Raw genomic sequence first — 15,927 nt, forward strand, 5'->3', positions numbered from 1 at the left:
CCCCTCCTTCTCATCGTCTTTCTTTTTCTCCTCTCTTTCCTCCTCCTCCTCCTTCTCCTCTTTCTTCATTGTGCGAAGAAAGTCAATGATATGACCCCAATGATACCCTACTACCCAATAAGCCACTAAATCAAAGCAATAAAATGCATGAGTCCAGGAGAAACTTCAGTCTCTCCTGCTATTCAATAGATCAGGCTATTTTATTTAAAAGGTATAACTCTCATGCATCTGAATTTGAGCTACAAAAAAAAAACTGTCCATAAAGGGACATGCCAATTCTTGGGTTGTCAGAGAGCAAGTGATCGTCCCACAAGCAGATTCTCAGCCCACACTGTGCAGTTTTAGAGAGCAAGCTGATTGAAACACAGTTGGGAAGTCCCCCACATAAACAGAATCAAGCAGCCTGGCTTCAGGAGGCTGTTCCACTGCAGTAACTGACATGTCCTCTGCAGAAGTCCTCCTACTCCTCCTCCCACTGTGGCTATTCTGTATAAACTACATTTCAAGGCATGGTAACAACTGAAGAGTGATGTGCCACTAGCATCCCTAAAACTGCTTTTAGCTGAAGGAAAGGAAGCTTGGAAGGCGGTAAGCCCAGGTTTTCCCTGGATTCAAGAACAATTAGGACTTGGGTTGGAGGGGTCATTTCAGCTTCCAGGAATGTTTTTTAAAATGTCCTACTGATATGGGAGGGGGGCAGGGAAGTGCTGGGTAGAGAAGGGTGGGGTCCTTGGTGAGGGCTCCACCCTCAGGCCTGTGCCCACGGACCTACATGAGGATGAGCATTTCTGTTTTTGCACCCAAAAAGTTGCCTTTTGACCCACCACACCCCCCATCCTGTGCCCATATAAGCCCAAGACCTTAAGTAGACACACACAAGTGGCTGGGCATCGGGAGGAACACACCAGCAGAAGAACACACAGACATGCCAGCTGGCCATCGATGATGGAACAACATGAATGCCAAGTAAATTCGGCTGGAGATGGTCAGAGGAGAGTCTGGCTGCTGAGACACCTGACTCCAGGGGAAGGCCACCTTCCCATTCCATCCCCCTTCTGGCTCCCCATACATCTGCTGAGAGCTACTTCCACCATTCAATGAAACACTGCACTTATTCTCCATGCCCATATGTGATCCGGTTTTTCCAGTACGCCAGGGCAAGCACCCCAGGTACAGAAAGCTCTCTGATCTTGCGATAAGGCAGAGGGTCTAATTTAACTGATTTACACAAACCACTTACAGACGGCAAAACTGAAAGAGCACACTGTAACACACGCCCAGTGGGGCTTTGGGAGCTGTAAACACTTAACTGTAGACACTGCTGTGGGGTTGCAGCCCACATTCCCCATGATCTGCCCATCTGCATGCTCCCCCTAGGAGTTTGAGCAGCGGGGCACCCAATAATCCAGCCACACCCCTGTCCCAAGCCCTGTGAGGAGGATAAGGGAAAACTCCCACGTCACTACTTTAATATCTAGTCCTTCCAACTATTGCTACAAACTGAGACATTAGTTACTAGGGCTGTTACAACAACAGTCAGCCCTATCTTTGTGAACAATTTCAAAAGAAACCCAATGGCCTTACCATATTGGTATTCCACAGAACACCTGCAAAGCTCTCAAGCAAACATGTGCCTCAGTCAATACTCATTAAGATGATTTTACACACAGGAACACCTAAATAACTAAATCAATCTACCGTGTAGAAGGAGAGGGCATCATGATGGAGAAACCAAGAAAAATCGGGAGGAGTTAAAATGAGGATCATAATGTCTCTTAACTGACTCTCAAAGAAAAATTCTTCATGGCCTTATGCAGCATCATTTTAAAGATTCAGTGTCTGTTGGCAATTATTTTTCACGTACATCAAATAAAATTAGTTGGTTGCTTTTCTAGTGCATAGCTGACTAGAAGATGTACATTTAGTGGGTAAAGCCTGAAGGGAAAAAAAGAGGGACAGACCTAGCTCAGAAAGAAATTATGGGGGTTAGGAGAGTAGGTGAGAGTAGGTAAGATAATTTTTAAGAATGACTCAAAAACTGTGCAGCAGGCTGGAGCACTTATGCGAAGAAGCAAAAGTCTACATATATTCAGAAGTTTCTAAAGAAATATATTCCTTTCCTGTATATTGGAGCAGGGTAAAAAATGGGAAATTAAAACAAGAATCCTAAATTATCAAAAATAAAATAAAACAAATATGTTCCAAATTTCCAAAGAAACATATTGCTTTCCTATACATTGGAGAAGAGTGAAAAATTGGAAATTAAAAGGAGAATCCCAAATTACCAAAAAAAAAGAATAAAATAAATATGTTCCAGATCCTCTAGTAAGAAAGTATAGAAGACTACAATATGTCTTTATCATATTCCTCCCCTCCATATCAATTCCAGTTTCTGTGATATTGGTTCTATTCTTTGTTACCTCTAATGCAAATCTGAAATTTCACCATGACTTTTTGAAAACTCTTATCTTCTGTTCTTATCCCAACAGGCTCTCTTTGTATCTCTGCATTCACCTTAGTTTCTTGCCTCTCCTGTACCACCCATGATTTTGTTTCAAACTGGCTGTTTTTGACATGCAAGTGGGAAGTCTTATATTTGGAAAATATAATTTCCAGAACTTTAACTTTTTCTTTAAATCTCCAGAGCAATGGTTTGTTTTGTTTTGTTTTTCTATTAAGTACAGATTCCCATTTTGGTGCTATTGATTTATGTATTTAACTCATTCAAAATTACAAGGAATAAAACTAAGCTCTGTGCTTTGTAAGAGCCAGGATAAATAGTGTCCCCAGTCATCACCCAGTTTCCCTGGAACACTGGTCACAGTTTTTCACCTGATGGGCTTGGGTTTAAGCTTCTCCTGCTCCAATGAATGGATTCTCTGCCATTTCTTTTCATGCAAGAAAATAATCCAGAATAAAACACCTTTTGCCATTACTTTTATTTCCGCATCTCTCTGGGTTATTATTTGCATGCCTTTGGAAGTAAGTAGTAATAAGGAAGTTAACTGAAACCCAAGCAATGAGCAGGGCTCTGGAACTGTTGGGTTTCTCATGAATTTCTCACAGTGTTTGTGGATGGTTACCTATTATTCTCATCAGCTGAAACTACGGGGACTTCGAGTTAAGGTTAGACGGTGAACTTCTCAAAGTTGTGTGTGTGTGTGTGTGCGCGCACACGCACGCACGCACAGGCATGTGCACACGAGAGAAAGATGGAGAGAGAGAGAATATGAAAATGTATATATTCATGCACATGAACATATGCATGAGCACATGAAGCCCTATGCGGAAAAGAGAGAGAAACAGGGTGCTTGTTAAATGCAGAGACTGTTTTTCCTCTAGGTTTCCTAAGCTATATGGCCTGTCTGGTTTTGAGAACATGCTTCTCAATCCATTCCATCAACCTGGCAGCATGAGATCCTACACGCTTCTCTTAACTTTATGCTGTTTTCCTAGTTTGTCTTTTTGCATCTTCAAAGGCATATCAGACATAAATAGTCTGTGGCATTACTAACTTATTCATATTTCACATACCTGGAAGAATGTATTAATTATAGAAAGTATCTGATTTTCAATAGCTTAAGAGAAACTTTCAATGAAATTGCCTGCCATATGAGACAGTACATTTTAATTTTCTTCTGTGGTTACTGGTCTGTTCAATTAATTAGTTGTTTTGCTTGGCATTGTTTTGAGTCCATTTCAATTATTTCTATTTCTCCCTTAAATAATTAACTTTATCAATGATTTTGTCAATGTATTAACCTAGAGTTGGCCATTGTAAGTATATTATCTTCTTTATAAATTATCTGTATATCTGGAATTATTTGGTCTCTCTTATTTCTCATTTTTCTTAAGGGTAAATGGTGATTCTGTATTTTTTTTTCATTAGATTACCAGAAGTTGATCTAGTTGATCTACTTTACCTACTTTTGAGACATGGGGAGGGTATTAGTTTGGACATAACTTCCTGGAATAATTTATCTATTCCATTTTCTAATTATTTTCTATTTTAATTTATTTCTGTTCTTATCTTCATAATTTGCATTTACCTAGTTCCCCACATTTGGAGTCTCAGTCTAGTATCTTAAATGGATTGAATAATTTAATGTTATTATTATTTCTTGTTTAATTAAGAATTGACTTACTGTTATGTGCTTGCCTAGGAATATAGCTTTGTCAGTATAACATAAGCTTATGACGAAATTTTCTTAGGTTTATTTCTAAATAATCAGTAATTTAGAGCCTATCATTCTAATTATTTAGAAATTTTAATTTTCATTATTATTTGTTTTTACTTGGATTTTTAATTTGTATTTAATTGACATTAAATTTGAAGAGTTTGTCTTATAGTCTTTATTTTAAAAGATTTAAAACTTTATTGTGCTAATTTGCAATTGCAAAAATATGAAACCAACCTAAATGCCCATCAATCAATGAATGGATAAAGAAAATGTGGTATATATACACCATGGAATACTACTCAGCCATAAAAAGGAATGAAATAATTGTATTTGCAGCAACTTAGGTGGAGTTGGAGACCATTCTTTTTTTTTTTTTTTTAACTGGAGATCATTATTCTACATGAAGTGATTCAGGAATGGAAAACCAAATGTTGTACATTCTCAATTATAAATAGAAGCTAAGCTATGAGAATGCAAACACATAAAAATTATGTACTGGATTTTGGGTACTAAGGGGGGAAGGGTAGGAGGGTCTGAGGGATAGAAGACTACACGTTGGGTACAGTATACACTGCTCGGGTGACCTGTACGCCAAAATCTCAGAAATCACCACTAAAGAACTTATCTATGTAACCAAAAACTACCTGTTCCCCAAAAGCTACTTGAAATGAAATAAAATAAAATAAAAATTTAAAAATAAAGTATATACTTAAAAGAAGAAAAAATAAAACTTTATTGGGCTTATTTTTGTGGCCTAGAATAAGGGAAAAATTTTTATATCTTTCATGAAAGCTTAAAGGACATATTTTAAAATATTCATATTTTTATTAATTATTTTATTTAAATGTATGTATGATACATTTATGTATTTTAGTCTATTTTAACTGCCAAGGGTAAGAGAGGTGTGTTACTTTCTCCCAAAGCAAATGTGTTTCTATAAATTTCCCACTTTATTTCTAACATTTTTAGCTTTATATATTTTGATGTTATGTTATTCAGCAAATAAATTTTCATGACATTTTATCTTCACTGTGGATTGTAAAGTGGCACTCTTTGTCTCCTTTAATAGTATTTGGTCTGGAGTAAAATTTGTCTGAACTAACGTTGCCAGCCCTGCTTTCATTTCCCCGTTAATATTTTTAACCAGTTTTTCAACTTTGTCTTTTCGTTTTGTGTGGCATTTATGACATTGAGGTAGAGATGTAGTGTTGAACAGAATAAGAAAAGTTTGGCCTTTTTGATTGTTGGGAAATATCATTAATTATACAGAATCTTTAAAAATTATCTGAAAAGTGCCCAGTGGAAACCTTTTGTTGGCAGACACTGCACCATCTCTGTGTGGCTTCCTCGGGGAGGCAGAGGTGTGAATTGTCAGCCCCTGGCCTCATCTCACTCCTGGCTATGTGCCTTGGCTAAACCAAGCCTCTAGGCTAGAGAGTCAGTTTTGGTACTCAGAATACAAGTAAAACAAGACAGGTAAATAAGATGTAACTACTAGGTAAAATCTAGATGTTTACAGTAGCGATATTATCAGGTACTTTTCCATGTGTACCTGATAGATTCCCACTGCCATTTTCTCCTGTACTCTCAAAATAACAGTAGACTGATATCAGAGTTGTGTTGTACGGGGAATAAAATTGCAGAAAACTGGAGAAACTCATATTATAGATTCTGGGTGTTATCCTCTCTGCCAAGGCAGACTTAGACAGGGACCTTGTCTACAGTGCCATGGGAGGTGTCAGGCATCAATGCTATATGTGAAGAGATCTGCTCTAAGCTCTTTGCATGTACTTAAAATCTCTGTACCTCAATGTCCTCATCTGTAAAATAAGACTACATGAAGCAACAGAGTGTGCATAAAGTGCTTAGAGCAAATCTCTCGGTATGCAGTAGCTGACAGGCAGGGGTTAGCTAACATTATTACCGACTTGACCATCTTGTTTCATATCTGCTTTGCATACTGATTTGCTATTTCTTCTCTTAAATATATTGTTTATTTATTATTTGTATTTATTATTTTGGTCTGCATTTTGCTTTTGCTCATTTTTTCCCAGTAGTTGGGAAGGAATCTTTTCAAAATTTTACTTTGGCTTCATTTTACATCTTTGAATCGTTTTTTCTCTGGTTTTCAAGATTTGATGTCAACTCTCATCCCCTTTATAAGATGAGCAATTTATTGTGTTTATGTTTTTCATGCCGTGTTTATGTTTTTCATGCCGCTCTCTAAACCCATTCTCTATTCTATTAGCACTGCATAATTGAGAACTATCTCTTGAGAATTATATTGACATTTGCATTCAAATTGGAAGGGTATTTACAGTTTTTGACTTAAGATCAATTGTTTTCTCAAAATCACTTTTAATACCACGGTTTCCCCCATTCTTGAGTCATTCATCCCAGTCACTCCTAGTAGTATGTAGACCACATTCAAGTTCTTTCTCCCACAAATAAGAGTTTAAGTATTTTTTTGTTTTATTTTGTTTTCGTGTCCTTTATTTGCTTTTTTTTTTTTTAACCTTTATCCACAAGTGGCCATTTTGCTGATGACAATGTTCTTGGGTTGCACACTTTTCCCTGAAAATACTGTACAAGTTGACCCATTTTCTGGCATTTACTACTTTCTTCTAGGTGTGAATCCTTTTTCCCTTATCTTTTCTTAAAATACGGTAGGAATTTTTGATCTCCATATTTAGATCTTTTCAGCTTCAGAAAATTGTATCTAATTATACCCTTGATGATTGTTTTCTTTCACTCGCTGTCTTTTAATCTTTAGAAACATCTACAATTTATGTATATTGTATCAGTTCTCCATCTCCCTATTCCTTTTATCATCTTTTACTTTGTATTCCTCTGATGTCTGATGCTCAATAAATATTTCTTTTAGTACGACAGAAAAGAATGGAGAGAAAGAAGAAAGGAAGGAAGGAAGGAAGGAAGGCAGGAATCTGGGGACATGTTTTCAAGTTTATCCTACTCAGCTTTGATTTAACTTTCTGATCATTTCTGTCTTAACTATGGACAGTTAGCGTTTTGCCTCCTATGGCCGAATAGTAAGTTTCGTGCAACCTTTTCTTGTACCAGGCAGCTCCATTTATTTTTTTATATCCATCTGTGCTGTGGTTGTTGTTTTCAAAATGGCTTTTAAACAGTGTTTTAGGGCCTCAACTTTTGGTATCTTAGCAAGCATTCTACATGCTCTTCCCACACCCAATGTATACAATAAATCATTTTCAGTGTAATGTTCTTTTTATTTTTGTTCTATAGTATTTCCCAGTCACCCCCATTGACTTCTATTTTTTGACAGACACTCCCAGGTGATAACACATGAAATTGTTGTAACAAATGCCTCTGCTCAGGCACTGCTAGAGCAAGGTGGGAATCATCTCCTAATCTATCTGTTTGGTTCTCTGACACTTTAAACCAATGACTCAATGTTAACATAGAAATAGCTTTTGTTGTATGCACTGTTTCCAGGGACCTTCCTGTCCCAGCCCCAACACAGCCCTCTCCCTGTTATGAGTTCTGGCCTTGGAGATACAGGGGGTTCTCCCCACCCTCACTGCATGCTTTTATTTCCTATGAGTGTATGTCAGTGAGATAGAACAAGACGCAGGAGTCAACTGCCCCTTTCAAGAACAAGAGATGCTTTAAATAAATAACTAACTACTTTTATGATTGGTATAAAACCCAAGTCTGTGGGACAGATGGAGACAGTGTGACAGTGTATGTGTGTGCATGTATGGGTATGAGATGAAGAGAGGAACACATTTTCATCCTACATTCTCTCATGGGTGAAAAATATTGTTCTGTCGTCTATTGTTTTTCTTTTTTCTTTCTTTCTTTCCTTTTTTTTTTTTTTTTTTTGAGATGGGATTTCACTCTAACTCGCACTGGAGTGCAGTAGCACAATCACAACTCACTGCAACCTCAACCTCCCAGGTTCAAGCCTCTTCCCAAGTAGCTGGGACTACAGGTGCACACCACCACACACAGCTATTTTTTAAAATTATTTTTCTAGAGATGGGGTTCTCATCATGTTGTCCAGGCTGGTCTCAAACTCCTGTGCTCTTCCTCCTGCCTTGGCCTCCCAAAGTGCTGGGATTATAGGCATAAGCCACCTCGCCTAGCCACCACTGCCTCCTCCTCCTCCTCTTCCTCCTCCTTTTTCTCCTCCTCCTCTTCCTGCTGCTCTTCTTCTCCTCCTCCTCCTCTTCTTCTTCCTTCTGTTCTTCTTCTTCTTCTCCTCCTCCTCCTCTTCTTCTTCTTTCTTCCTTCTTCCTCTTCCTCTTCTTTGGAATAGGGGTGGAATTTGTAGTTCTGCTACTAAGACATTACTTTTTACTTTTATTCTTTGTTAACTTCCCATTTTGAAAAATAATCACTTCTTCCTAAAAACCCTTCACAACACCACACCCAAAGGCAATCAAAGAAACATTCCAACCATTCAAGGGGACAGAAATAAGAATGAACAGCTCACAGCAAACCAGAGAGGTGCGGTGGAACACGTCGGGGGAAAGCAGAATGCCCTTTAAACATGACTTTGTAACAACTCAATCATTCACATTTTTAAAATTAAACAATTTCTAGGAACAGAAACGTAGAAAATCCTACAGCTCACAATCATGGGCCTGACCCATGGAATTGTTATCTTGGGCAAATCTATATGCATCCAGAATTGTATAGAAAGAACTTGGTTGACAAAAAAAAAAAAAACACCCACCTAAGTAAAAACAAACAAACAATCCTCTATAAGCTGAACATTTTACTATGTCCAAGTTAGAAAAAAGTGGAGGCTCTCATTATAGTTCTGCTTTGTAATATTCAAAGGTTACATAAATTATGGGTAAGCCAACTGTTTAAAAAAATCTCTATAAGGTTGTCATTTCAGATTACGTTCAACCACACTAACCCCATCTTTTGATTACCTTCATTAAATCCCAAATTAGATCCTACCTTTCACTCACAGCTCACATGCCACCTGTTCTGTTAATTACAGATACCCGAATCAAGCCTAAACCAATGGGATTCTGAGACCCAACAAGGCCAGAGTAGATAAAAGACCTACCACCCACCTCACAGAAGAGGCCTCTTTGCATACGCATTCTGGGATGAGAGTGCTAAATTTTAAACATTATTAGACATAATTAGGAGTGCCTTTTTATTTTTTAAACATATTAATATGAGGTTTATAACATATAACATTTTGCATCTGTTTTTTCACTTAATGTGATATAGCTTGCAAATATCTCCATATTACATGGCCACGATAAGCCATCATTTAAATAGCTGTATGATACCTCACACAATGCATACACCATCATCTATTTCTTCCATCACCAGAGATCTAGAATGAGAAAGTTACTTTGCAAAATCCCAAGGTGAAATATTTCTCTGGAAAAGTTTAATGATTCAGGCCCAGGGTTTAGACTTTTTGATAATGCATAAAGACAGATGTTTCCCAATGAGAAAGGAAATGTGCCATTCAGAGTTCTGTTTCTTGTTGCTCTTCTTGTTTTTGTTTTTAGCACAACTAACCAACTTTCTGTTCTTCTGTTTATATAAAGTAGTTACTTATAAACTATAGCGACTTAGTTATATAGGCAGCTACTTTATATAAAGATGCCAGGGATTGAGTACCACTTCAGAAAGGAGTGGGGAATAATAAAAACTGTAAGCCCAGTCAAGCATGCTTTTCCTGTTACTAGCTGTTGCACATTTTGATTCCTAACTCATAGTAAGAATGCTTTTTTGCCCTAGGAGTTGGCTGGAGAGATTGAGGACATTTGGGATAGAAGAGGAAGGCTCTAACCAGAGACCACTAGGTCTCCTCTTTCCAAAACAACAATAAATGATGATTATTCTCAATCATATATGATTTATGTGAAGTTTGGCAATTTCTGGGAAAAAATGAATAAAGAAAAAAGATGTGCAGCCATGTGAAATACCTCTGGTTAGGCTTTTTTGAGAATGACTAAATTCAAGATACAGATGTATGTGTGACTGTGTGTGCACGACAGAGATGGAGGGGAAGAAAGCAGACAGGAAGAGAAAGAGAGTGGAGGAGAGAGGAAGAAAGACAGAGAGAGAGAGACAGACAGAGGTAGAAAGAAAGACAGGGAAACAGAAAGAAAGAGAGAAAGAGAGAACACAATATGGTGTGTTCTGTAGTTCCATGCAAGGGAGGAGGTGCTGGCAGTGAGAGCCACCTGCTCTGACAAGGAGTATTTCATCACTGACATTATTGTAAAAGTCAGTTGTGTTATTACTTTCACCTTCTCTGTAGACAACACACCCACTATGGCCTTCATTCAGGACAGACCCCTGCCATTTATCCAACTCTCGTATGCCACTGGCTCCCATATATAGTACCTGATCCCTACAAAACAAAATCAGCTGGGGTAGTTGTTACTAACGCCATTGTAAGAACGAGGAACATGAGACAGAATTTAAATGACTTGCCCTTAGCCATACAGCTAATGAAAGGTCAAGTCAGGATTTGAACTCAGAACATACTAATTCAAAAGCCTATATTCTGCCAAATACGCTAGCTCCATAAAGATGGCAATAGAGCTTTTATTCGAAGAGAAAAAGAGGAGAAGCAAGAAGAATCAGAGGTTATATATATAGGGAAAACTACAGAGCGGCTGCTTTTACGTTTTTTGTTCTGAGATCTTTCCCTTCATATCTCATTATGCATTTATTTTATATTATGTTATTTTGGCTACCATCTGTTATGAGCTGAGTTGTGTCCTCCCAAAATTCCTATGCTGAAGCCCTAACCCCCAGTACCTCAGAGTATAACTGTATTTGGAGATAAGGCCTTTAAAGAGGTAATTAAGGTAAAATGAGGCCATATGGCTGGGCCCTAATCCAATGTGACTGATGTTTCTATAAGAAGAGGAAATTTGGACACGGATAGTGCAGAAGGAAGACCATGTAAGGACACAGGGAGAAGGAAGCCATCTACACGCCAAGGGGAGAGGCCTCAGAAGAAACAGCGCTGCCGACGCCTTGATCTCAAACTTCCTGCCTCCAGTACTTTGAGAAAATAAATCTGTTGTTTAAGCCACCCAGTCTGTGGTATTTTGTTGTTGCAGCCCTAAGAAACTCATCCACCAACATTAGACTTACACAGGGCTGCACTTCTTGGAGTCTGCCCCACACTGAGACCCTTCAAAATCACTCATCCAGGGTAACCCATTAGTTGTTTGTTTGTTTGTTTGTCTGTTTGTTTGTTTTTTGAGACAGAGTTTCGCTCTTGTTGCTCAGGCTGGAGTGCAATGGCATGATCTCAGCTCAGTGCAACCTCCGCCTCCCCAGTTCAAGCGATTCTCCTGCCTCAGCCTCCTGAGTAGCTGGGGTTACAGGAATGCACCACCACGCCTGGCTAATTTTTGTATTTTTAGTGCAGATAGGGTTTCACCATGTTGGCCAGGCTGGTCTTGAACTCCTGACCTCAGGTGATCTGCCCACCTCGGCCTCCCAAAGTGCTGGGATTACAGACATGAGCCACCTCGCCTAGTCTAGCTGTTCTTTTAGTGCCGCAAGAGCAGGTCAACAGGGCCAAGCCCAGGAAGTTCTTATCTGTACCCAAGCCAGACATGGGGCTGGCCCCAAATCGACACTCCTCTAAGGGCTCCACCCCACCTTTCTCTTTTGTCTTTGTCAAGTGGATATTCCCCATAAATTTGTAGTAAAACATACACTGGCTGCCGTTGGCAGAGATGAGCTCTCAGTTTGGGAGCTACTGAATCAGGTCCTTAACCAAATATGAAATGACAGAACTGTTTCCAGCGGAGGATTAATTGAGCCAACTCAAGGCAAACACAACGTATTTTGGCATTGCTTTTGACAGATGGAAATAAAACAAACATTAGCAACCGGATTGCAGCTAACAATATGCAAAATTAAAGAAGGTACCTTTTTAACTTTGTCTGGGAGCCCACTGGCTTTTCTTATAAAATCTGCAGCAGGAAAAAAAGACAGAGCTGTTAATCTCGTTATGCAACCAGTTAGCACATGCAAACAAGGGGAATTAAAAGTCTTTGCATTCAGGGGAGGAAACAGATATTTGACACATGTATTTATTAAGGAGACTGGACTGGAAAATAGCACTGCTGTATTAATCAGAAATGGTCTAGAAAATACTTAAATAATACAGCAGAATGTGCACAGACAGCATAAGCTGCTTACAAATGGAAGCCTAAGGTCTGAGTATTTTTATTTAAAGGTTAAATTTTCAATTAATTTTGTTTTCAGCTTGTTGCCATCCTTTCAAAGCATCACTGTTAATTGCTATAAAACAGTGTCTCCCCCTGTTTGAATTCTGGACATGAAGACCTGAAGCTGTCAGCCATCTAATGGACATCAGGGTATTGGAGCAGAAATCAAAATTACTGTGTAAAAGCTGAACCAAAATGTCAGACTCTGAGAAGCCAGCGGATCAGTTAAAAGTCCCTTTTTTCATGTGTTGAGTGTCTTAAACTGGATGTGCCACTGTAACAAAATACCCCAAGACTGGGTAATTTATAATAATTTAAAAGGACTGCTTTCTAACACAATAATAATAGAAAAAAATGGAATAATAGAAATGTCTTATTTATTTCTATGACTAAATTGAAGATCAAGGTGCTGGCAGGTTCCATGTCTGGTGAGGACCAGGACTCTGCTTCCGAGATGGGGCCTTGAGCACCATGTCCTCATGTGACAGAGGAAATAGAAGAAGATGAACCCACTCCTTCAGTCTCCTTTATAAGGGCCCTAATCCTACCTCGGAGTTCTGCTCTCATGATTTCACTGCCTCCTAAAGGCCCCCCTCTCAATGCTACCACACTGGCAGTTGAGTTTCCATATACAAAATTTGGGGGACACACTCAGACCATAGCACTCGGTTTCTCAGAAGTAAGTTCCAGCCCATCATGGGAAAGTGCAAATAGATACATTCTATTATTAGAATTTCCAGATAACCCAACTTCAGGGGGCTTGTGGCAGGCCAGTGTCTATATGCATACTTACTCAGTGGGTCGGCAGAGGAGAAGAAACCCATCGCCTCCTTTACAATGGAACTGTATACCTGGGAAACCATGTCCCTGGCTGTGAGTGAGCTTATCAACTTCTGCTGGGTTAACTGGCATTTCAGGACTCCCTCTTCTCAGCTAACTCCTCATTGTCTGGGATCATAGGAAACAAAATTGAGAAAGCAATTGTGTCACTAAGAATTGAGACTGGAAATAGGGTTAAGTCTTGAGTGGATGATAGAATTTTATAAAATAGTCACTATTTGAGTGATGAATACTTAAAGCTCAAACTCCACCATTGTGCAATATATCCATGTAACCTGCATGTGTGCTTCTGAATCTAAAATAAATTTTTTTACAAAGAAGGTTTGGGGTTTAAATACATTTACATATGTTTTGGCTGGAAGACATATGTTTTTTGAGAGTCAGAATTAAGTGTGAGGATGATTTTAAATTGAGAATAAAGGAGAATGATGGCATTGAGGATAAAATATAGCATTATTTAAAATAGCCCAGTATCATAGAAAGAACATGGATTTTTTTTTAATAAGGCAAATCTACTTTTGCAATTCTGTGCCATCTCTTAATACTTATGTAACCATGTGCCAGTCACCAAAACTCTCAGTCTCAGTTTCTTCATCTGCAAGATGGGAATAATAGTGTCTACTCTGTGCATTCTGAACATTTTTACATTTATCCAGGAAAAATAAATAGACAGATGATAAATTAGATCAGTCCCTCCCCACCTCACAGGGACATTTGGCATTGTTTGGAGATATTTGTGATTGTCACAACTTGGAAGGGGGGAATATTGCTCCCAAAATCTAGTAGATAGAGGCCCAGGATGCTGCTGTATACCCTAAAATACACAGGACGGTATCCCCCACCCCTAGAATTATTCAGTTCAAAATGCCAGTAGTACTGACACCTGACACTGATACTGAAAAACTCTAGATTAGATATAGGTAGGTAGATGATACAAGATACACAAATAGCAAATGGAGAAGTTGATGATTTATGTCTTATATCTCCATCATATTTATGCTTCCATCATATATGTATGTGTGTGTGTGTGTGTGTGTGTGTGTATTTATCATGGACATTAGTTGATTGCTAGGTAGACGAGAGACAATTCTTACATGAGACACGCTAGGCATCAACAAATGGAAGTGATTTTAAAATTAAACCTAAAGACAGGATTAATACCATGAGGGTTGGGATAAAATAAAGGAAGTTGCTAAAGGTGAAATAATAATCTTAGAAGTGAAACTCTGCCAGCCATCATGCTAAGTGCTGTGTATTCTTATAGCATTGTAGATTGGTGTTCATTCAAGTCTAAGACTAGGATTCATGATAGATCTATGGTTCAGGCTAAGGTGGGGATTAAGGGTAGAGCTGTGAGACAACCCTGTCAGTAGACTTTTTTTCCAAAGGGCAACCAAAGCCCAGCAATTGTATGGACAGAGGCAAACAGCCCAGTTACCATCCAGTCCAAGTTCCTGCAGTTCAATGAGGGGACAGAATTCATGTGGCATTTACAAGTGAGGAAGGCCCACTCTACAATTGCCCACTTAAACAGGCGTTTGCAACTGAGACATCTGGAGCACGTCGATGACCAAGTTCCATCCCATGTTTGTATCCATTTCCCGGAGGAAGAAGCGGAAGTAAACTGGAATGATTTGAGTTTCATGTGAAGGGAGAATGGCGTGCATTCTAGTACTGAACAAATTTTGAGAAACGACGCCGTTTGTTCACTTTGTATTGAAGAGAATAGGAAGTTTATGAGGTTCAAGATAATGCCTCTACCCTGCATCAATCCACAGGAGTGGCGAGCATCTTCAGAATGCAAGAGAACAGGGTCTTTGAACCAGTATTGGGAGTGTCAGCTGTCTGGTCGCATCTTACTCTCAGAAGGTAGGTCAGCAAAATCACACCAAAATTTCAAGACAGTTCTGTAATGTCATAGTACATAAGAATAAAGAAACTTAAAACATCGTGTGGTATCCTGGCTGGAGAAAGACTGCTTGTAGGGAGACCCCCTGAAACTATTGCTACGGAATAAAAGATGAACTGCTCCTGATTACTGTAAATACAAAGTTGCATGCAGGATTGTGTAAAGACAATGCCAGGTTGGACTGCCAGAACGAGCCAACAGCGCGTGATGTGCTTCCCCCTGCAGAAAGCCTATGAATGGACGTGCAGTCAGGGAGGTTTCACATCACCAAGATTCCTATCCCAGAAAAGCAGATGTTCATAGCTCTGGGAATGGAATGAGACCCTTGTGGAAAGCCTATAAACGGATGCATGGGGAGCGCCTGTCCATATGGATAAGATAGGGCTATAAACACCCTCATCTTGCCGCGGCTCTTCTAGGCCCCTTTAGGGTTAAAGCATACTCCCTTCTGAGAATTTCTGGTCTAACCAGTTGTCTAGCTTCACGTCCTGTTTCCATGGATTGTTTGTAACCAGCTTTTGTTACAATTGTTACTGCTGATTAATATCTTGCTAATCATAGGTTACGGAAAGACTGTGCTTCTGTTCTAAGGCTCTGTTAGAAATTACTGACGCACACACTATATTGTAAATTCTTATCTCTGTATACTGTACTTCTACATACAAATGTTATGTTAAAGAATTACTTCATCCCCATGTGACCATCTCACCTCATAATCAAATGACCCTAAATCCCTCACTAACCTACCTCCGCCCTCACTAAACTTAATAATAAA

At 39.0% G+C, this 15,927-nt stretch overlaps 1 long non-coding RNA gene across 1 annotated transcript in view; it reads right to left on the bottom strand.

Moving 5' to 3' along the window:
• The window catches only part of LOC129137353 (uncharacterized), a 441,478-nt gene extending 428,132 nt beyond the window's left edge, over positions 1-13,346 (bottom strand). The window contains exons 1-2 of the long non-coding RNA XR_008539825.1: positions 13,197-13,346; positions 12,102-12,145 (exon numbers count right to left, since the gene is read on the bottom strand). This is a non-coding gene — a long non-coding RNA (uncharacterized LOC129137353). The remainder of the gene's footprint in view (positions 1-12,101; positions 12,146-13,196) is intronic.
• Between the last annotated feature and the right edge of the window lie 2,581 nt (positions 13,347-15,927).

The sequence above is a fragment of the Pan troglodytes genome, chromosome 18 (genome assembly GCF_028858775.2).
Source record: "Pan troglodytes isolate AG18354 chromosome 18, NHGRI_mPanTro3-v2.0_pri, whole genome shotgun sequence".
In the NCBI taxonomy this organism is placed as follows: Eukaryota; Metazoa; Chordata; class Mammalia; order Primates; family Hominidae; genus Pan; species Pan troglodytes.